The 22,692-nt window shown below is 38.6% G+C and overlaps 1 protein-coding gene and 1 pseudogene across 2 annotated transcripts in view; one reads left to right on the top strand and one right to left on the bottom strand.

The window, feature by feature from the left end:
• CDKL5 (cyclin dependent kinase like 5) overlaps nt 1–22,692 on the bottom strand; it is a 189,594-nt gene that overhangs the window by 153,677 nt on the left and 13,225 nt on the right. For both annotated transcript variants that reach the window (XM_061178360.1, XM_061178359.1), the window contains exon 2: nt 5,576–5,629. The gene's annotated coding sequence lies outside the window, so the exon portion shown is untranslated. The remainder of the gene's footprint in view (nt 1–5,575; nt 5,630–22,692) is intronic.
• LOC133082409 (cofilin-2-like) lies at nt 7,391–7,748 on the top strand (annotated as a pseudogene).

Raw genomic sequence — 22,692 nt, 5'->3', positions numbered from 1 at the left:
GATGGCCAAACTCTTGGAAGGTCTTTACGATGAGACATGGTGAGAATAAATGCAGAGGTGCCTGGGGCAGGTTTCAGCTTGTCCTCAACTCTCCTCTTATCCCCTCTGTGTCCAGCTCTTCTTCTTCACCTGATCAACAGCGGCCTAAGACCCAACAACAGATGCCTGACTCTGGGCTTTGTACCCACGGAAGCAACAGCTACACAGAGGCAACAGCCTTCCACAGACCTCTCCAGGATCATCCTCTTTGCATTCTCACTTTGATGTCTGTATACACTTGCTTCTTAAAATTTTCCCACTAAGTTCTGACTTACACGCGTGTACCAGTAATTCAGGAGGCTCTATTAGTGACTATTTTTCTGATCCTTCTTCCTGATTTTCACATTCCCAGCAACTCCTACAATCTGTATACAGTCTGAGTACTATAATAAATCCCTTATTCAATAACACTCACAGTGGTTCAATTTCTCATACTGAATCCTGAGCAATATACTCAAAATTCAGCAATTAATTTGTAATCCAGCAGTACTGACAGAATGGACTGAATGACTGAAAGCCATTTCCCTGTTAATACTAAGCTGAATTTTTCCTGAGATAACCAGGTACACTTCATCCATTTACTTCTATAAGTGGGAAATGTTCTCTGCTTTCTATCAAGTGATTCCTAAAAAAGACTGCTCAATTACTTTCATCTTTAATTATTTTCCTACATATAGCACATAAAAATATGTATTAAATAATCCAAATTATAGTATTTGTTTATTCCAAGTTGTTTTAATAAGTGTTAATGTTTCAGTTTATTTAAGTGTTGTTTTAATCAATTTGTCATCTGGGGACTTGCTAAGAGAAGAGACAAATGGACTAAAAATTAATTATTTTTAAGAAGTCTTCTGTGAATTGGGCCCATGAATTCTAATTATAAAATTATAAAAATACAAAACTTATCAAGTAGTCACTAGAAACATCTTCCCCCAAAAAAGAAACAAATATATACTAAGTACTCAAGGCCTGAACTAGATACTAGTAAGTCTGATTCAACAATATATATATTTTTTAAAGTCACGTTTTCTAAAGATTCCCCAAGCTCTATTTGGAACTTAACCTTAACAGCCTAATATACATTTTTATACAGCTTTTATAAATTATCAACTATTTCTTTCATGACTATGACATTAAGATATCCTATAGTTAGCCTACCACATTCAAGGGCATAAAAAGAACTCACAATTGAGAAGATATACTGCCATAAGTAAGAACTATAATTAAATACCAGATTCAGGTACCGATCTCTAAAGTGCTCCCTGTGACTGAGAAAAATTACTATATATGAAAACCCAGCTTTATAAGTAGCTAAAATATGCATGGAGTGGAGAGGGAAAGATCAGGAAATTATTCATGCTAATAAATGAACCTTTGTTTTACAAAAGGAGTCACCTCATAATTTATTTGAAAGGAAGATCCTTAAGGAGTGTTTAAAATTATTCCATCTAGAAAAACTCTCAGAAACAGACTATTTTACAAGATAGTGTTATTCTATAAAAACACATTAAAAACTGTAAAAGCTAGCATTTGTGTTTACTTAAGGCCCACCGTTGGGCTTCTACCCACAAAATGGTATAGAATTTATATTTTGGGTGGAAAGGATTTCTTTAGCCCCCTGTATAAATTTCCAACTCAAGAAAGGCACATACAACTAATAAAATGACTCAGTAAAACACCACTGGGAAAAGAAATAAGTAGCATTTTACTCTATGTGGCTTTCTACAGAATCCTAAAACATTTACTATAAAGATAAATTTTACTTACAGTGTCAATACATTTTGAAAAGAATACAGAGCATTCTGAATTATTAAGGTCACCATTTTTTTTAACTTAAATCAGTCTCACACCCCATCCATTTGCTGTTTATAATTACAGCTATTTTTTTAAGATAGAAAACTGCAAATTGAATTCAAATATATCATGCTCTAAAATTAGAACAAGATTTTCCTCTAAACTTGATCTTTTAAAAATTGTAATCTAGAGGAATAATAAAATTATTTAACCTGCTAGATTGGTTAAAGACACTAATATTTTTAATGAGCACATTTGAGTCATCACTTGCAATAGTTTCTAAAAGTTTTCTAAAGTCTAATGACAATTTGCACACATACCACATTAACTGAACACCCATCACGCGTAAAGTGTTGTGAAAGGGGGGGTGGTGGTGGTGAGGATTTCATTCCATGACAGTAATTACAGCTGCAGCTTCTGTTTGCCCATTCCCATAATTCCCAAACAGTCAATAGAGCCCTTGCTTGTCATAATTGCCTCTTGCTGGTCCATCACTACAGCTCCATTTTGCTACCACTGAAATTCCACAACCAGGATGGCACAGACTCCCCTGTGGAGAGGAGCCTGCAGAGGTTGTCTGTTTTAAGCTGCAATCACTTTTTCCTGAGACTCCTCAGCATCTGTTGACTACCTCACTGACAGTAGCCCCCAGACTCCTCCAGTTCAGAGAGGCACGCATGACATTGCCAGAGGACAAGCTGCAACAAGACTCTGATCCCTCAGCTGCAACCCACCAAGTTACTAGTCAACTTGGAATTTTCCTCCATGAAACACTATCTGACACTTCCCCACACTGACACTCATACGCCACTTCTCTCCCCACGCAGTTCCGAGAGTTCTTCCTGCAATTCGTCTCTATTGGCACCACATGGCATTACCCTGGCAAGCCAATGCCCTCTGCAAAGTGGAGAGCTCCCTGGGCTACCTCGGGTGGGTGGCTTCTAGGAATGATGCTTAAGACAGCACATGAGAGGTACGCTGTGGCTTCACTAGTGACTCCACTACTTTGAGGAATTATTCAAACTACTGATAAGCTTTCATACGTAAGTCCTTGGGATACACATTAAGAGTTCTCACCACTAAAACTAAATTTTAAAGGTTTAAAATAAAGATTTTTATAAGATCTGTTTATATAGCCTTTAGGGACATTAATGATGTCTCAAAAGATACTAGTACCTTTCTCTGGGCTTCATGGCTATTGAAGTACCCAGAGATTTGGGTTTAAATTCAAAGGCAATTCAAAAATAAGAATGGAATACAGTTTGAACTTTTTATTTAAGAAAAATTTCTGCTTCCAGTAAAGCTGCCTGCGTAATTCAGGCAAACCGTTCCACTGCAAACAAGTAGAAAGCCGGACAAAAATATGACAACTGGGAATGAAGGGAAAAAACTATTATTCAGACTGTACATATAGAAAATCCAAAATAAGCTATAAACTATCAGAAAAAAATCAGTTTATCAAAGCTGAGGGATACAAAAGATAATATCTAGAAATCAACTGTATTTCTATATACCAGCAATAAAGTTAGAAAATGAATTTTTAATACCATTTACAATACCATCAAAAAATATCAAATTCCTATCAAAAACAGAAAGAAAAGTGGTAAACCTCTACATAGAAAGCTAAAGAAAACAGTATTTTTACAAATTAAAGGACACCTAATAAGTGAAGGGATGTTCCATGTTCTTGAGATTTAACATTGTAAAGATGTCAATTCTATCCAAATTGATCTAGAGATCCAATAGAATCCCAAGCAATCCTAACAAGTTTTTAAATGGAAATTTGTAGGCTGGTTCAAAAATGTATGAAGAAATGCAAATGGCCAAGGAAAACAAGACACCTCGAAGAATAACAAAAAGACTTTCTCTCCAGATATCAGGACTTATTATGAAGCACAGTCATTAAGACAATGTATAAGACAAAGAGATGAAAGGAAAGAACAGAAAGCACAGAAATATCATACATGAAATGGATGCTTTTTGTACAATAATGTTGTCACTGCAGACCAGTGAGGAAAGTTTGATCTTTGCAATAAATGGTACTAAGACATTTGGATATGCATAAAGGAAAACAAAATTAAAATTGACCTCTAACTCATACCATATACAACATTAATTTCAGATGGATTATAGATCTCAATGTAAAAGTCAAAACAATAAAGCTCCTAAAAGATAATGTAGGAGAATATCTCTTTGTGCATACAAGCACCAACCAATAAGGACAGATAAACTAGACACAGAGTAAAACAGATGTTACACACACACACATTTTTTTAAATGGTCAATGCATGGTGATAATAAAAAGCAGACCAACTTTTAGTCAGTAGTTACATTGATTTTAAATTCTCTATAGAAAATGCACTGTGGACTGTCTGAACCCGGGGCAGAACACACCCATTTCTCCTAGCCCTTGATACACTACTAACTTTGGCCAGCGGGGGGGCGGGGGGGGGGGGGTTGGTGCAGTGTTTACATGTTCACCTGGGTCAAGTTACATAAGTGTTGGCTTTGTGACAATTCACTGATGTCTTGTATACCTTAAGTGTTTATCATGCTTCACTATACAATAGTTTAAAAAGTCAATGGATTGCAAATGGCAAAATTTCTTTCTTTTTTATGGCTGAGTAATATTCCTCTGTGTGTGTGTGTGTGTGTGTGTGTGTGTGTGTATCACATCTTTATCCATTCATCTGTTAATGGACACTTAGGTTGCTTCCATCTTGGCTATTGTAAATAATGCTGTTATGAACACTGAGGTACATGTATCTTTTTGAATTAGTGTTTTCATTTTCTTTGGACATATACCCAGGAGCGGAATTGCTGGATCATATGGTAGTTCTATTTTTAGGTTTTTTGTTACTTTTGTTTTAGTTTTTTTGTTATTTGTGGTCTTTCTGATGATAGCCATTCTGACAGGTGTGAGGTGATATCTCATTGTGGTTTCGATTTGCATTTCTCTGATGATTAGTGATGAAAAGCATCTTTTCATGTGCTTGTTGACCATCTCTATGTCTTCTTTGGAAAAATGTCTATTCAGGTCTTCTGCTCATTTTTTAATCATAGTGCTTGGGTTTTTTTTGATATTGAGTTATATGAGCTGTTTATATATTGTGGATATTAATCTCTTATTGGTAATATCATTTGCAAATATTTTCTCCCATTCAGTAGGTTGTCTTTTTGTTTTGTGGATGGAAATTTTACCATTTGCAACAACATAGATGGACCTGGAGAGTATTATGCTTACTGAAATAAGTCAGAGCAAGACAAATACTGTATGTTATCACTTATATGTGGAATCTAAAAAAAAAATAGAACTAGTGAGTATAACAAAAAAGAAACAGCCTCACAGATATAGAGAACAAATTAGAAGTTACCAGTAGGAAGAAGGACGGGGAAGGGGCAAGATAGGGGTAGGGAATTAAGAGGTATGAACAACTATGTATAAAATAAGCAACAAGGATATATTGTACAGCACAGGGAATATAGCCAATATTTTATAATAACTATAAATGGATATAACCTATAAAATTTTTGAATCACTGTATGCTGTACACCTGAAACTAATATAATATTGTAAATCAATTATACCTCAATTTTTTTAATTAAAAAAATTTAAAAGAAAAAAGTCAATGAATGAGTATGTACACCTCTTAATTTACAAAATAATAATAAAAAAAGAGACAAAAGTTGAATACCCTTAATATGTTAGTGTGGTATTGTGACAAGAATAAGAAATACATACTTGGTCTTTGTTCCACCGTTTCTGGCACAGCACTCCTAAAACTCTTGGAATTTCCTAAGGGATGAAAGCAACAAAGGTGTCTCTTGTTATGGTAATGAGGTGACTTAGAAAGCCCCTAGGTAACCTAAGGGTGGGGGTGGCTTGCCAGTGGAGACAACCACATGATCAGAGGGTTGGAACTTTCAGTCCTACCGCCACCCTACCTCTGGGGAGGGGGGAGGGGCTGGAGAATGAGTTCAATCATCAGTGGCCAATGATCTAATCAATCATGACTACGTAATGAAGACCCCATAAAAACCCAAAGGGATAGGGTTCGGAGAGCTTCTGGGTTGGTGAACATGTGGAGATTTGGTCAGAGTGGCAGTCTCAGAGAGGGCATGGAAGCTCCACGTCCCCTCCCTTCCCCCATACCTTGCCCTATGCATCTCTTCCATTTGGCGGGTCCCTGAATTATATCCTTTTATAATAAACTGCTAATCTAGGAAGTAAAATGTTTCTCTGAGTTCTGTGAGCCGCTCTAGGAAATTAATCTAACACAAGGAAGGGGTCATTAGAACCTCCAATCTGCAGCCAGCCAGTCAGAAGCCCAGGTGACCACCTGGACATGTGACTGGCATCTGAAAGGGGGGGCAGTCCTTTAGGATCTGAGCCCTTAACTTGTGGGATCTGATGCTATCTCCAGATAGTGTCAAAATTGAGTTGAATTGTAGGACACCCAGCTGATGATGGAGGATTGCTTGGTGGTATGGGAAACACACACACACACACGCACACACACACGAATTAGATGCAGAATCCTAGTTGATGATCAGAAGTGGAATTGGTCCCAGAATTGTAGTAGCATCTTACAAATCAGTATAACGTAAACACTCAAAGAGAAAACAGAAAAAGAACAGATATAAACCGACCTTTCACAAAAGAAATACAACTGTCTAATAAATCGATGAAAGCCTGTTCAATCTCACTAGTCATCAATTAAGTAAAAAAAAAAAGAGAGCGAAATCTCTTTTAACCTATCAGGCTGGTAATGATTAAAGTAACTGACAAATATCTAGTGCTCTTTCTTGGGAAAATGTGAGCTCACATTCACAGTAGGTAGGAATATAAAGGTTTCTGGAAAGTAATCTGGCAATAGGTATCAACATTTTAAATGTATGAGTACCATTTGATTCAAAAATCCATCCTACTTCTAGAGATTTATGCTAAGGAGACCATCAGACAAATGGACAAAGATGGATACTGCAAAGGCTGTATACTGCAGTGCTATTCATAATAATCAACAACAAAAAACCACCTAGCATTAGTCAATGTAGGATTGATAAAGTAAACGATATCACATCATATAAATGGAAAATCATATCACTACTAAAATTATTTAACTATATTTAGTGATACAGAAAAGTGGCCATAATATTTTAAGTAAAAAAAAAAAAAATCATACTATAGAACATGGTATATTCATTCTGTCAATGAAAAAAACCTTTTTCACAAAACTAAGAAATGAGCAAACTGTATTCCACATCTCTGCTTGTCGCTTAAGAAATTCACTGGTAGCTAGCTGCCTATTTAAAAAGAGAATTCTGGAACTTGCTATTGGCCTATGTATGAGACCATTTTATGTCCAATATTAATTGGTTCTTATAAGACACGAGAATAACCTTGTTATTCTAATAAAAGACACAACGTTTCACCTTTTTCGTCTTAAAATATAGTTGGGGAGCAGCCGCCGCCTCTTGGGCCGCACTCCCGGCCGCCCCTCCTTCTCCTCTGCAGTGCCATACCGCTGGAGGCCGAGCGGCCTCAGCCGCGGGCACTATGGCTTCTGGAGTTACAGTGAATGATGAAGTCATCAACGTTTTTAATGATGTGAAAGTAAGGAAATCTTCTACACAAGAGGAGATCAAAAAAACAAAGAAAGCAGTTCTCTTCTGTTTAAGCGATGACAAAAGACAAATAATTGTAGAGGAAGCAAAGCAGATCTTGGGCTCCTGAAAGTGCACCTTTAAAAAGCAAGATGATTTATGCTAGCTCTAAAGATGCCATTAAAAAGAAATTTACAGGTATTAAACATGAGTAGCAAGTAAATGGCTTGTATGATATAAAGGACCGTTCAACACTTGGAGAGAAATTGGAAGGCAAGGTAGTAGTTTCACTTGAAGGAAAACCCTTATAAAATGACAGTCAAGTCCCATCTGGATCTTAAGGTGCTTCCATTTCTCCAGCTCAGTCAATTGGAATAGTATTAGGTTTTGTTTTTTTTCCTTCCTCTTCCCACTGGGTCCTTCCAACACAATGAATGAAGGAAATATCATTCATGTAAGCAGACTATCAAGAGATTGCCATTAGACTGTTTAATACTGTTACTTTTATGTAGAACCCAAGGAACGCCTTCCCATCATATTTTAGCCAAAACAACTGGTTATGCCTCCCTTGCAGCAAGCACTACAATGAATGTGATTGTCAATGCGAATAGCTTAGAACACTACAAAGGGTTAAGCTAATTGAATGCCTTGAAAGTATTATCCACTGGTGAGATGGTAAACTTTATTCAGTATTATTTATAGTTGCACTTGACTGAAGTTCTGTGAGGCTTGAGCATTCGTACACCTCACCTGCCTTGGCAAGCCTATTTTTTGTGACATAGCAGCACGGATATAACACTATGCATTGAAAGCATTTTTTTTGTAGAGTTTAATCCCCTACCCCAAAAGGAATGCCAATTAAGTTGTGTTAACTGTGTCATCAACTTATCCTAGTACCTCAGTGTTCATTCCCATACCTGCGTATCTTTTTTTTTTTAAATAAATTTATTTTATTTATTTATTTTTGGCGGCGTTGGGTCTTCGTTGCTGCATGCGGGCTTTCTCTACTTGCGGTGAGCGGGGGCTACTCTTTGTTGCAGTGCACAGGCTTCTCATTGCGGTGGCTTCTCTTGTTGCCGAGCACGGGCTCTAGGCATGCGGGCTTCAGTAGTTGTGTCACAGGGGCTCAAAAGTTGTGGTGCACGGGCTTAGTTGCTCCGCAGCATGTGGGATCTTCCCGGACCAGGGCTCGAACCTGTGTCCCCTGCACTAGCAGGCGGATTCTTAACCACTGAGCATCTTCTTAAAAGAAATAGCTGTTATTAATGCCTTTCTGTTTTCCATTGAGTGTACACTACTGAATAAGTGTAGGAGTTTTATGTTTACCATGTAAGTCTTCCAACACTAAAGATATTTTGAATATCAGTCATGATGGCAATTTCTGTATAAAAGAGCCTTAAATGGAACATTGTTTTTGAGATCAAACTCTCCACCCTCACAAAAATGGCCACGTTGCAATAAAAATTGTGGCATATTACAAAAAGAAAAAAATATATATATATATATATTTATATACACACACACACACACACACACACACAGAGTTAGTTGGCGTTCTTCTCCCTAGACTAATGTTGGCATACCAGACATCTGAGACTGTTTTACGCCAGATTTCCTCTGTAATAAATGATATGGACAGGACTTTTGATGACCATGTGAAATGAAACTGCACTCTTTAACAATTAGCTGCTTATATAAACCTTTTGTTTCTCAAATATAAAATTCATCAATTTCCAAACACACACTGACCTGGGTACACTCATGTGTGTAACATTGACAGGTGTTCAAGATCAATTTACCTTCGGAATTCTGTTTTTAGGATTGTATAATTCTATGTATAAAACACTGAGTTTAAATAAGCAAATGGATACTCAGATATTTAAATAGAAAAATGTATTGCTTTTCACTGGAAGGTGAGATTCGAAATGATTTTGCTTTCGCCCTCACCTTCCCTTATGGTGTTTCTTACACTGAGCCTGTATCATTCTGGGGAAGAAGCTATTCTTATTTTTAGAAAAAATTACCTTCCCCCATATCCCACTTCCCATACCATGTGGCATCTCTACCCTCTGCCCACACTGTGTCAGAAGGCACCACCATGCTCTCCCAACACCAGGTTCAAAGCCTCAGCTTATTCTGAGGCAGTTACCTTTGTCTGGACACTTACCCAGGTGGCTGTCAAGGCTTATCCAGCCACATTGCTCCTTGGCAGCGGTTTCCTTTCATTTCCCAAGGCTACTCCTCCCCTAATTTACTTCACCACTTCCAATTATCTTTTAGTTTTAATTCACCCTATAAAAGTCTGTCAACTCACTCTTCCTAAAGTAAGCCCCCAGAAGGTCCCTTCCTTAACTGAAATGGTTCCCTGGGGGGACCCCTACATACTCCTACTCTAGTATTCAAGGTCTCTATTGTAATCCTGTCTTTTTGTTCTCATCACTGCTTTTCTTAAACCCTACTCTTCAAGCAAAGGGCAATTGACTTTTCTCTGACCAAGCAAGTGTAGACCAGTGGTTCTCAAACTTCAGCACATCACAACCACCTGGAGGGCTTGTTAAAACCCAGATTTCTGGGATCAACTCCCAGAGTTTCCGGTTCAGTAGGTCTGGAGTGGCGCCCAGTAATTTGCATTTCTAACAGGTTTCCAGGTGATGCTGATGCTGCTGGTCTGGGACCACACTCTGAGAACCACTTGGTATAGATTATATTGATACTTTCCTGCTCCATGACTCCATCAAGCAATTCCCTTCCCCTGGCATGCACAACCACCACAGCTGACATCCTTTCATTGATTGACTTCATACAGCAACCCCTCTACATGAAGTCATATATGAGTGTCTTCCCCTCTCTGCAACCCAAATAGGATGTGATATGCTGTGATACAGAAGCCCCACAGACCTTTATTTGTAATTCTAGTGACAATATATTTGGTTTTGTATCATTATATGCGTCTCCATATCAATTAGACTAGGATTATGGGAGACTTATTGGCCTTTGGATATGGAGATGCCTAGAACAGAACTTTGCAGGTACCAAGATTTAGATTCCACATATAAGTGATATCATATAGTATTTGTCTTTCTGACTTACTTCACTTAGTATGATCATCTCTAGGTCCATCCATGTTGCTGCAAATGGCATTATTTCATTCTTTTTTATGGCTGAGTAGTATTCCATTGTGTGTGTGTGTGTGTGTGTGTGTGTGTGTGTGTGTGTGTGTGTATATATATATATATATATATATATATATATATATATACACACACACCACATCTTCTTTATCCATTCATCTGTCGATGGACATTTGGTTGTTTCCATGTCTTGGCTATTGTAAATAGCGCTGCTATGAACATAGGTGTGCATGTATCTTTTTGAGTTATAGTTTTGTCCAGATATATGCCCAGAAGTAGGATTGCTGAATCATATGGTAATTCTATTTTTAGTTTTTTAAGGAACCTCCATACTGTTCTCCACGGTGGCTGCACCAACTTACATTCCCCCCAACAGTGCAGGAGGGTTCCCTTTTCTCCACATCCTCTCCAGCAAGAACCATGTACTATTAAACTCAGTACCTTTGTAGACATAACACAGTATCTTGGACATATAGAATATAATACACTCAACTGAATATAACTATACTAAAATCTTTTCCGGACTTTATTTATAGATAATGATGGCTTACTTTCTATGGCACATCAGTGAAAACCACATCTCAGGGAGATTGGGTTGTATCATCTGTTTAAATGGCCACAACTTCTCTTTTATTCAATTTGTTGGGCACCAACTATGGATCAGACATGCTGTACAGAAGCTCCTTGCAGGAAGAGCTTATAGAAGAGAACTGGTAGGTGAATTAACCACATGTGAGAAATGCAAAAAGGTATATGTGAGGTGTTTTACAGGCCCAGAAGAGGTAGAAACTACCTATGTCTGTGAAAAGGGGGAAACTACTTGGGGAAGAGGCTTCACGGCAATCTTATTTGAACAGAGTGATTTTCTCCAAGCACTCTGAGTAATTCAGTTATCTCTGTTATATTGTTAAAAAAAAAAAAGCATGTTATTGATGGAAAATAGACTTTTTGAAAAGTATGAAAGGTACTACAAAAGTTCATTTGCTCTGTGCACTCAAGCCCTATTGGCCTCCAGCATGTCACTTAACAGACCTAACAGTTACCAACTCCTCATTACCTTTGTAAAACAGACCAGCTGATGCCTACAGTACAAAATGTTTCTGGCTAATAGGTAACTGTTTAGTTCAGCTTCACACTTCTGCTCCCTTAAATTGAGCTGCATGCCTGGCATCCAGAAGTCACTTGCACTTCTTCCCCAAAACTACTGATATTTGTCCACTCCTCTTGTGGTAACCATGATATGGTTTTCAACTAAACAGTACGTAAGCCAATGAAAAGAAGGTTATAGTTCTGTGAAAATTAGGTTGGATGCTATGGCAAGATTCAATAAAAATGATGTCACTTTAAAAATGTGGCTGTCAAATTAGATCTGAGTTAGAAAATATTAAAAGGAGGAAAAAATCTGCTAAAATCTATAATCCTGCACTAAATGGTTTCATAAATTGTCTAAATTATTGCTCCACTTTCAAGAAATCAAAACTGGACCTACTGCACAGACAGGACGGATTCCTACAAGAGAGATGACACAGAACTTCAGTCAGCTGATCCATACTCAAAAAAAAGCCTTGGCCCTACATCAAAATACTGGCAAGGAAACATGCTTTATGGCAAAATATTTCTGTTGTATGTGCATTCTTATCACTCAGAACTTTAATAATTTTTAAAATTAACTTTCCAATAATTGATTTCAATCCACCAAATAAGGGGGTTCCCACCAGAAACACCTTGCCAACACTGACTAAAGTCTCTGTACAAAGGCCACCTCTTTCAGAAAACCCCAGGAGTATTAACTGCCTCTTCAAAATAGCCTCAACTGGTGCTAGACTGCTATTGGTTTGAACCTCAAACCACTTTTAAAAACCAAATTCGTTATGGATAATGAAAATTCTATTAACATTTTTTCTTTTGATCTTGATGTTCAAAAAGTAAAACTAAATGACCTCAGTAAACTACTGCAGAGAGAGATCTTACAAAGATAACATATGAGAGAAATGGTAGTTGTCCAAAAGGATCCGTGAAAATTCAAGGTAAACAATTTAAGGAAAGATAGCATTTCTACCTTGGAGGAGAAATAAGTAAGAAATAAGTCAACGTATTTGAAAACAAACTAAAGAGGAAAATATAAATATGAACCAATATTAACAAAAATCCCAGTATCACAAATGCTAGACTGGTTCTGAAAAGGAGAATGATATTTGCAACTCGATTTTAACATTAATGAAACATCGACTATGTAATCACCCAATGCCACGTTTTGTTATGTATAAAGGAATCATTCAGGGACTTCCCTGGTGGTCCAGTGGTAAAGAATCCGCCTTCCGATGCAGGGGACGTGGGTTGGATCCCTGGTCTGGGAACTAAGATCCCACATGCCGCGGGGCAACTAAGCCCACGTGCCACAGCACGCCACAACTACTGAGCTCGCACGCCTCAACTAGAGAGCCCGCATGCCACAAACTACAGAGCCCACGCACTCTAGAGCCCACGTGCCCTGGAGCCCACGCGCCACAACCAGAGAAGAAAAAACCCGCATGCCACAACTAGAGAGAAACCCGAGCGTCGCAACTAGAGAGAAGCCCACGCACCACAACTAAGAGCCCACCCGCCACAACAAAAAGATCCCGCATGCCACAACTAAGACCCAATGCAGCCAAATAAATAAATAGATAAAAATTTAAAAAAAAGGAATCATTCATGAAACCAGGAAGTACATATCATAGTCTTCGTTCTTAAAGTAGTGTTAAATTAATGAAACAAGGAGGCTATTAGACTGAGATGGCTCTAATGCCTTGGTGGCCTCTGTAGGCAAAACCTAAGCCTGTAAATGCCTCAAGTTTATGAAATCAAAACCTAGGGACAGCCAATCACAGACAGCCAACTAGGCTTTAAGCTATAGGCAATCAAATAATTTCCTTTCTTTGCCACCACACCTTCTCTGTATAAAACTTTTCCCTGGCTCCTGTCAGTCAAGCACTCCTAACACTCCCTGCTTGGCACTGTCCAGTTCAAATTGATTTTTTCTCTCAAAAATTTTAACATGCCTCAGTTTATGTTTTAACAGCATCTTACAATTCAATTGTGAAAACCCAAATTAATACATGAAAACTCTGTGCCCGGACATAAGGGTAATATAGGTGTTCAATAAACTTACTGGTTTCATTAAGAGTTAAACATTTCAAGATCCTAGTTAATACATCAAGACAACAGGGCAAGATTAACTGATTCAGATGCATGATTACCAAATGTACTATACAGATCACAGTGGCTATAAATGTTCAAAGAAAAGAGTGCTTGTTTTAGAGTGGGGAGGTTGTGTTTCACACAAGAAAGAGGATTTGAACTAGGTCTGGAAAAATGGGTGGGGTTACAGTTGACTGAGCAAAAGGGGTGGGCATATTCCAGCAAAACTGGACTAAAAACACTTGAGGATTACTATAAATAATGATGATAGTAATATTGTATAACTTGCAAAGTGCTCTTATGTTTACCACTTCAGTGACTGGGTATCGCAACAATGCAGTGAATTAATTCACATCCCAGAGATTCATACACTTGAAATGTGATAGAAAAAGATATCTGGTCAAAACTCCACATTCTAAAAGAGAAGAAACCTGGGTACAGTTAGATTCCATAGGTTTTTTAATGCAAAGCTAAGAAACTTGGATTTCAATCTGTAAACACTGGGAACTTATACAAGTCTTATTACACATTTCTTTTTTTTAAACAGGGACTTAACAATGAAAAAACTACTTGAGTTAGAATATTGGCAAACACAATTCAAGGAAAATGGAACATTCATCATCCATTTATTCATTCATTCCACAAATGTTTACTGAATAAGTACTCTATGCCAGGGGTCCCCAAGCCCCTGGTCCACGGCCTGTTAGGAACTGGGCCACACAGCAGGAGGTGAGTGGCGGGCAAGCGAGCAAAGGCGCTCCCCATTGCTCCCCATCACTTGCATTACACATTACCACCTCAACCATCCCCCCCATCTGAACCATCCCCCCCATCGCTCACATTACCGCCTGAACCATCCCCCCACCCCGCCCATGGAAAAACTGTCTTCCACGAAACTGGTCCCTGGTGTCAAAAAGGTTGTGGACCACTGCTCTATGGCAGTCACTATACCAGATGTTAGCAATACAGTAGTGAACAAAACAGACCGGGCCCTGCTCTCATGGAGTTTGAAATCATAAAGAGAAGCAAAAAATTCCAGTAGAACAAAATATTTCAAATAAAATCTGGTGGCCTACCGGGTTTTCAAATGTGATAAAATAATAACAACAGTTAAAATAAATAGCACTTTTGTGCTAAGCACTGATCTAGCCAGCTTTATTTACATTAATTTGTTTCATCCTCACAAGAACCCTTTATGGTCCTTTACTACCAGAAACTTCATTTTACCAATAAGGAGACTAAGAGCCAGTAAATGGCAGAACTGGATCAAACCCAGACAGTCAAGCTCCAGAATCCCTATACTTAGCCATTATGCTATATCCTTAACAGATAAGACACAGGGCTTAAAACCACGCTTTTGGAGCACGTCCATACATTGGCGCGATGCTAAGTATTTTTACATACGTTATCACATTTAATCCTAATACTTTTAAAAGATAAGAAAACAGTTCCAGAGTCATTAGTACCTTGTCCCTGGTCACACAGCTAAGAAGTATCAAGGCCAGAATCAAACCAAGGTTTTTTTCAACCCCCAAAGGCATATTTTTACCTATGACATTATTTTACAAGACAATAGTTGTCTGTAAGCCTCACTGAATGCATCCTAAGTAGAAAAATGGAGTGGGAAAACCAAAAATGCGATGAACAGGTCTATCCATAAAACTTGTAAAAATAAATGAATTTAGCAAGCTTAAGACTAAATGGAGTGTTCAAATCTACAAACAATAAATGCTGGAGAGGGTGTGGAGAAAAGGGAACCCTCTTGCACTGTTGGTGGGAATGTAAATTGATACAGCCACTATATGGACAACAGTATGGAGGTTCCTTAAAAAACTAAAAACAGAACTACCACATGACCCAGCAATCCCACTACTGGGCATATACGCTGAGAAAACCATAATTCAAAAAGAGTCATGTACCACAATGTTCATTGCAGCACTGTTTACAACAGCCAGGACATGGAAGCAACCTAAGTGTCCATCAACAGATGAAGGGATAAAGAAGATGTGGCACATATATACAATGGAATATTTATTACTCAGCCATAAAACGAAACGAAATTGAGTTATCTGTAGTGAGGTGGATGAACCTAGAGTCTGTCATACAGAGTGAAGTAAGTCAGAAAGAGAAAAACAAATACCATGTGCTAACACATATATGGAATCTAAAAAAAAAAAATGGTTCTGATGAACCTAGGGGCAGGACACGAATAAAGATGCAGACGTAGAGAATCGACTTGAGGACACGGGGAGGGGGAAGGGTAAGCTGGGGCGAAGTGAGAGAGTGGCATGGACATATATACACTACCAAATGTAAAATAGATAGCTAGTGGGAAGCAGCCGCATAGCACAGGGAGATCAGCTCAGTGCTTTGTGATCCCCTAGACGGGTGGGATAGGGAGGGTGGGAGGGAGACGCAAGAGGGAGGGGATATGGGGATACATGTATACATGTAGCTGATTCACTTTGTTATACAGCAGAAATTAACACAACATTGTAAAGCAATTATACTCCAATAAAGATGTCAAATAAATAAATAAATAAATGGAATATTCCATGTGCAGAGTGAAGAAGATGCATGTGTTAACACTACTCTGCAGTAAGTCCATGGACGTCCCACCACCAATCCTTTCCAGGGTCTTATCATTTTTACTAAGAACCCTTATTTCACTATCCAAGCCAACCAACTACAGAAAGCTAAATACATAGCAAACTCTGAGATGTTAATCACTTATTCCATTAAAGTTTGTATATCTGCTAGTTCATCCATTAAAAAGTGTCCCCCTCAAATCTCCAGAGCCTAACTATAATTGCTAATTTTTCCTTCTTTACTAGAGATTATATGAAAAACCTGACTGTTAACAGCAGAGTCATCCTTAGAGTGCAACGAATTGGGCCATTTACCCTAGCCCCAAACTTGGGAAGCCCCTTGTAGCTGTTACAGGAACCAGAAAGGTGGTCTTGCAAAGAATCAGCACCAGGGCAAAAAATTAAATTGGAAAAATAAATCAGATCAGCACAGAATCTCCTCCTCTCAAAGCCTTTTTTCATTATGACTAAAACAGAGTAGCATTTGTCTTCCAACTTGCAATGTCTTGTGTACCAACCATTGAATTTTAAAGCTGATTTAACCACTTTCACAGCATAAAATATAAAAGGGGAAAAGTAAAACAGTAAGAAGCAGAGATGCGATTTAGGAGTGGGCTTAACATATCGTTTAATAAAAGATGATTCATTCATTCAACAAATATTTATTCAGCACTTACTGAGGCTGGAAATACAGTCGTTAGCATTCTTCTACATCCCAACATATCCTATTTTTACCCCAGCCAGAAGCTGGGCAGAACACCCTTCAGGGCCCCCACGTATAAAATGGAGCTAATAACTATTCTCCCAGAAATGTAATGGATTAAATGTGGCACACCAACCTTTAAAGTGTTCTGTGCTCAAATAAAATAACACAGTTTAAAGATCGAAAGGTTTTTGGAAGAGCATGGTCTAAAATAAAAAAAAAAGCCTAGAAAGGTAAAGATATGTATAGTAAGCTAATGTTTACCCCTGGACAGGAAGCTGCTTAAACATCTCTGCATCCCTCAAGGTATTTGGCTTACTGCCCTTCATTTAACAAGGGTTCAGTAAATACATGTGATGATTTCTTTCTTTCCCTCTCTCTCAGGTATGTTGTACTGCAGTTATTTTAATAATCTGACAAAGGAGAAAGACTGCACAAAAGGAACTAATATTTACTGCTGCCTATTACATACCAACTACTGTGTTGGGCACCTCATCTATGTTATTTCATTTAATTTTCACAGCCACCTTGTGAGGTATTAAACCACAAAACCAGGAGTGGATTTTCATTTTCCAAGAATCAGATCATAACAAATTCAAACTAGAAAAAAAAAAAATGAGCAATGGACCTTACATTTGGCAGCATTTGCTCATTTCATGTTAAAGGGAAAGAATCGAGTGAACACTACAAGAGTATTTTAAAAAAAATTTATTAACATGAAAAGAAAATGTACACAGAAAAATACAAATGACCAAAATAATAAATTTTGTAAATATTTAATCTTACAAGTAATTTTTTAAATCCAACAAAAAACAATATTGCAGACCAGAATGGCCAAAATAATAAACATTTTTAACTTGCAACCTTTCCTTTAGGTGAACCAGCAGTGTTCCCTGTACACCCTTCACAGGTATGGCACACTCCCATCAGTGTCACCTATCATCACCCCCGGTGATCCTCAAGGGGGGATATAAGACTAGTGTTCCAGGGACTTCCCTAGTGGTCCAGTGGGTAAGACTCCGCACTCCCAATGCAGGGGGACTGGGTTCGATCCCTGGTTGGGGAACTAGATCCCACATGCACGCCGCAACTAACAAGTCCGCAGACTGCAACTAAAAAAAAGATCCTGCATGCCGCAACAAAGATCCCGCGTGCCACAACTAAGATCCAGCACAGCCTAAATAAATAAATATTTTACAAAAAAAAAAAGACTAGTGTCCTAAGAAAAGACTAGTATCCTAAGAAAAGGATCAAAGATGTACACAAGGATTCACTTTAAAAAACATTCGGGAATTCCCTGGCGGTCCAGTGGTTAGGACGCTGCGTTTTCACTGCGGAGGGCGCGGGTTCAATCCCTGGTCGGGGAACTAAGATCACAAGCCACGCGGTGTGGACAAAAATTAAAATTAAAATTAAAAAAAAAAAAAGGACATTCTTTGCCATGATGTCTACAACAGAGAAAAACGAGAAACCACATGTAGTATAAGGCACTGTAGTTCTGCTTTAAAATGGCTAACCAGACACATGCGTTTACCTTTCCTCCCACCCTAAAACCCCCTGAAATAGGCAAAAGAAATATAAAAATAAACCCAGAGCAGCCCTGAGAATATAGGAGGGCTCACAGCAGACAGATCTGTGAGGAATTCCAAGGAGCTATAAAGAAGGTTAAGACTGGGACTAAGAAAAGAAATGGCTTAATAGTAAACCACATAACTGAAGAGCTGTGAAACACCTCTACCTGTGCCCACTCCCTATCTTCTTTCAGTAGGACTGATGCCAGCATTTACCCAGTCCTGGCTCTCCAAAATGATAGTTCAGACAAGGAATACTCCTCAGTAACACTGAGGCCAGAGAAGTAGGGAAAGATGTCAATTAACTGCAGCTTCCATGAGGAATAGGGAGTCCCACCAACCAGAGAGCTAGCAACCCACACAGTCTACAGTAGATGCTGCGTTCCACACAAAGGAGACAGCATAAGCAAAGATACCAAGTTTGAAACAATTTTATGGAGAACTCTACATGCTGGAGAGCGCAGTGTTTGAGGCAAACAAGGAAAGGACGTGCGGCTGGAGAGGTAGGCAGGCAGAGAACACACCAAGGAGAGCCTGATGAGCCAGATAAAAGGAAATCAGACTTTCTCCTAACTTTCTCCTTCTCTTGTCAGCAACAGAGCACCACTGCAGGCTTTCAAGCAGATCAGTTTCATGATCAAAATCACGTTTTATATCATACTAGCAACTGTAGATAATATATCTGAGTTGGATAAGACCCAACTATCCACCTTAGGAGCCTCGGTGGATGGTGGAACCATTAACAGAGTTTTGTTTTTTTTTTTAATTAAGGAGGAAGAGCAAGTTTGAGGAAAGTATGCTGTACTTCATATTAGACATCCTGAGTATAAGGTTCCTGTAGAATAGTCAGGTGTAGCTTTCCAGCAGGTTGTTAAGAATGAGTCTGAAGGCATATAGTGAAAAAACAGGAAAGAATTTAGAAATTTAGAAATACATCTGCATGTAAGTAGAACTGAAACTCTGGGTGTAACTGAGACAATGACCTAGGATAATACTTGGCCAAGAAGTCAAGCCCAGGTAACAGTAGTGTGTAAGGAGTAAGTGGATCGAGACAAGCCCACAGAGAATGCAGAGAAAAAAGTGTAAGAGAAGGACATGGAGAACAAGGATGCAAAGGAAACACACTGCTTCAAGGAGACAGTGACTAACAGTGTCAGGTGCAACAGAAATGTCAAGTAAAATTAGGACTGAATGAATCCACTAGACGCAACAAACAAGACGTTATGGGAGATCTCAGCAAAAACAGTTTAAGTAATGTGAGACTGGGAAGTCAGAGATCGAGCTGAAGTGTGAGAAGTGGATGAGAAATGGATAGACTCTGTATAGACCACACCCAGATGTTTAGAGAAGAAGGGGAAGAGAGGTTAGGTATCTAAGAGAGGAGTGGACAACTGGTTCAGGGAAGGTTTTCTAGGACGAGAACCTTAGGAATAAGATAATGGGCAGAGAAAAATTAAAAAATCAAAAGGGAGACTCTAAGGATAGAGCAAGGTTACTGATCCTCAGCACCACTGACATTTTGAACCAGGTCATTCTTTGCTGTTGGGGGCTATGCTGTGCATTGTAAAGTGTTTAGCAGCATCTCTGGCCTCTACCCATTAGGTGCCAGTGGCACACATACCACCACCCCAGTTGTGACAACCAAAAACGTTTCCAGACATTGCCAAATGTCCCCTGGGGGGCAAAGTCACTCCCAGTTGAGAACCACTGGGATACAGGATGGGGAGAAAGAGGGGGAATAACTGATGAAAAAAGACTGCCAAAGCAGCGGCACCAAAGCTGAAGGCACGGGGCAAGGAACTGGCCTCAAACAGCAGCAGAAGCACCTCATCCTCAGAGACAGGGGCAAGGGCAGCTCTGGGGAGACAGGGAGTGATAAATTTACAGATGGTGCCAGAAACTGGAGAAAATCAGCCAGAAGGCCCTCGATATTCTCAACGGAGTGGAGACGAGGTTGTGTGCTGAGTATGCGTGGTGATGATTTAGTGGCAGGCTTGAGAACAGTGGCTAGGGTTTGCAACAGTTAATGGGGACCAGTCCTGGCAGGTCACCCCAGAGAAGACCAACAGAGTTTGGAAACCACATACTCCCTTCTTGCTCTGAGAATGTTAAAATGCATCTCCCCACAGAAATCACCTACGTACTGATTACAGTCCCAAAGAGCTCACAAGTCTATACGAATTTCAACTGCATCATGGAAAGACTAGACTCCTGAGGGGTACCTGGGAAGGTAACCCATTTTTTTTAAATAACATAGTTCCTATCAGATAATAAGAACTGTGATGAACATAAGTGATATGTAAATGAACTTCCAGTAAATAATCTGTTCAAGTTAGAGGATGCCCGTTGTTGCAACTACTTCCTGGTTCTTAACTGGATAAACTACTTCCTGGCCTACAGGAACAGTAAAATAGAAAGGAGTGGCTGCAAAGACAAGAGCTTATTAAATGAGATTCTTCACAGGACAAAGGCCTGCTCACTCCTGCCCTCTAAACCAAGGGCTGCAAACTCAAATGATTATGAGACCAGGAAACTGGAGATACCTCAAGTCTGTGGATGAGAAAGAAGCTGGAAGTGAACCGCCAACATAAAGCTATGAAATACAAAGGGTTGCCCTTGGGTAAATAAGAAAAAAGAAAAGCTACACACAGCAGCCCAGGGCTGTGTGTAGGAGTGAGCAAAGCAAAACGGAAAACCCAAGTCTTTGCTCTACCACAGATATGAAGTCCAAATTCACATCATTCTCCAGATGTCAGAAACCCATCACCTGAGAACAGATCAAAAACTCTCCAGGAGCAGTGAACTCAAAGGGTCCCATCAGAGACAAATGCAAAACTATCCAAAGGAGCATCCCACAAGCCAGGCACAGGCAAACAATTCCCAAATTGTCAAATGTTGCAAACCACACAAAGAAATAAGAAAAACTTGGAGGGAAGACAAATGGAAGATTTCATTTCTCAAGAACTACAGCTAAGAAAATAATCCAAAGGAGACAAACATAACTATATTTTTAAATGTTCAAAGAAAAGAAAATGTCCTTATGAAAATTAAAAAGTAGACTTGAAAGAAAACACAGAAATTTTTACATTTAAAAATGTAGTCAAATGTTTTCAGTGAAAATTTTCAATAAATGGATTAACCAATAGACTAGACACAGCTAAACAGAAATTAGTGAATTGTAAGGTAGATGTCAGGAAATCACCCAGAAGTAAAAACAGAAAATATTCAAGAAACTTTAAGCAACACAATGAAAAACTCCAACATATATCTCGATAAGGGTTCCAGAAATGGAAAATGGAGAAGCATTATTTTAAAAGATAATGGCTAAAATTTTTTCCCACAATTTAAGGCGTCATGAGTTTTCAGGCTGATGGTGTACACCAATAAAAAGCAGGAAAAATAAAAACAAATCCACATCTAGAGGTATCGCAAAGAAACTGCAAAAAGTCAAAAACAAGGAAAAAATCTTAAAGGTAGCCCAAAAGAAAAGATAATTACTTACCTACAAAGAAATTACACCTGAACTGACTAAAGGCTTCTCATTAACAAACAAAACTCGTCAAAAGACAAGAGAATAACATTATCAATTGTCAACATAAATTCTGTATCCAGCTCAACAATCATTCAAGAGAAAAAGTGAAGCAAAGACACTTTCAGAAACACTAGACCATGTTTACTACTAATAGGCCTTTAGTGAAAGAACTACTTAAGAACATTCTTTATAAAGAAGAAAACTAAACCCAAAAGGAAGAAATGGGGTGAATAAAGAATGGTGAGCAAAGAAAATTGAAAACATGTTGATGAGTAAATATTCACTATTTCACAAACTTAAGGTGGTTTCAACAAGGCAAAACCAAAGCATAAATAACTAACATGGAAGAGGGGATGAGGGTTAAAAAGTAAGCCATTCTAAAATCTCTGTCTTATTTGGGAGGATAGGAATAATAATTAAGCTTTGACTTAGTTAAATGCGCATGTTAAAATTCTAAGGGTAACCAAACTTCTGTCTTCCATCCTGGAATAAGAAAGCTGGAAGGAACAGAGCTGCCCGCCCTTACAATAAAAAAGAGCTGTACTAATTT

This window comes from Eubalaena glacialis, chromosome X (assembly GCF_028564815.1).
Source record: "Eubalaena glacialis isolate mEubGla1 chromosome X, mEubGla1.1.hap2.+ XY, whole genome shotgun sequence".
Classification (NCBI taxonomy): Eukaryota; Metazoa; Chordata; class Mammalia; order Artiodactyla; family Balaenidae; genus Eubalaena; species Eubalaena glacialis.
This window is presented reverse-complemented; position numbering and strand designations above follow the sequence as displayed.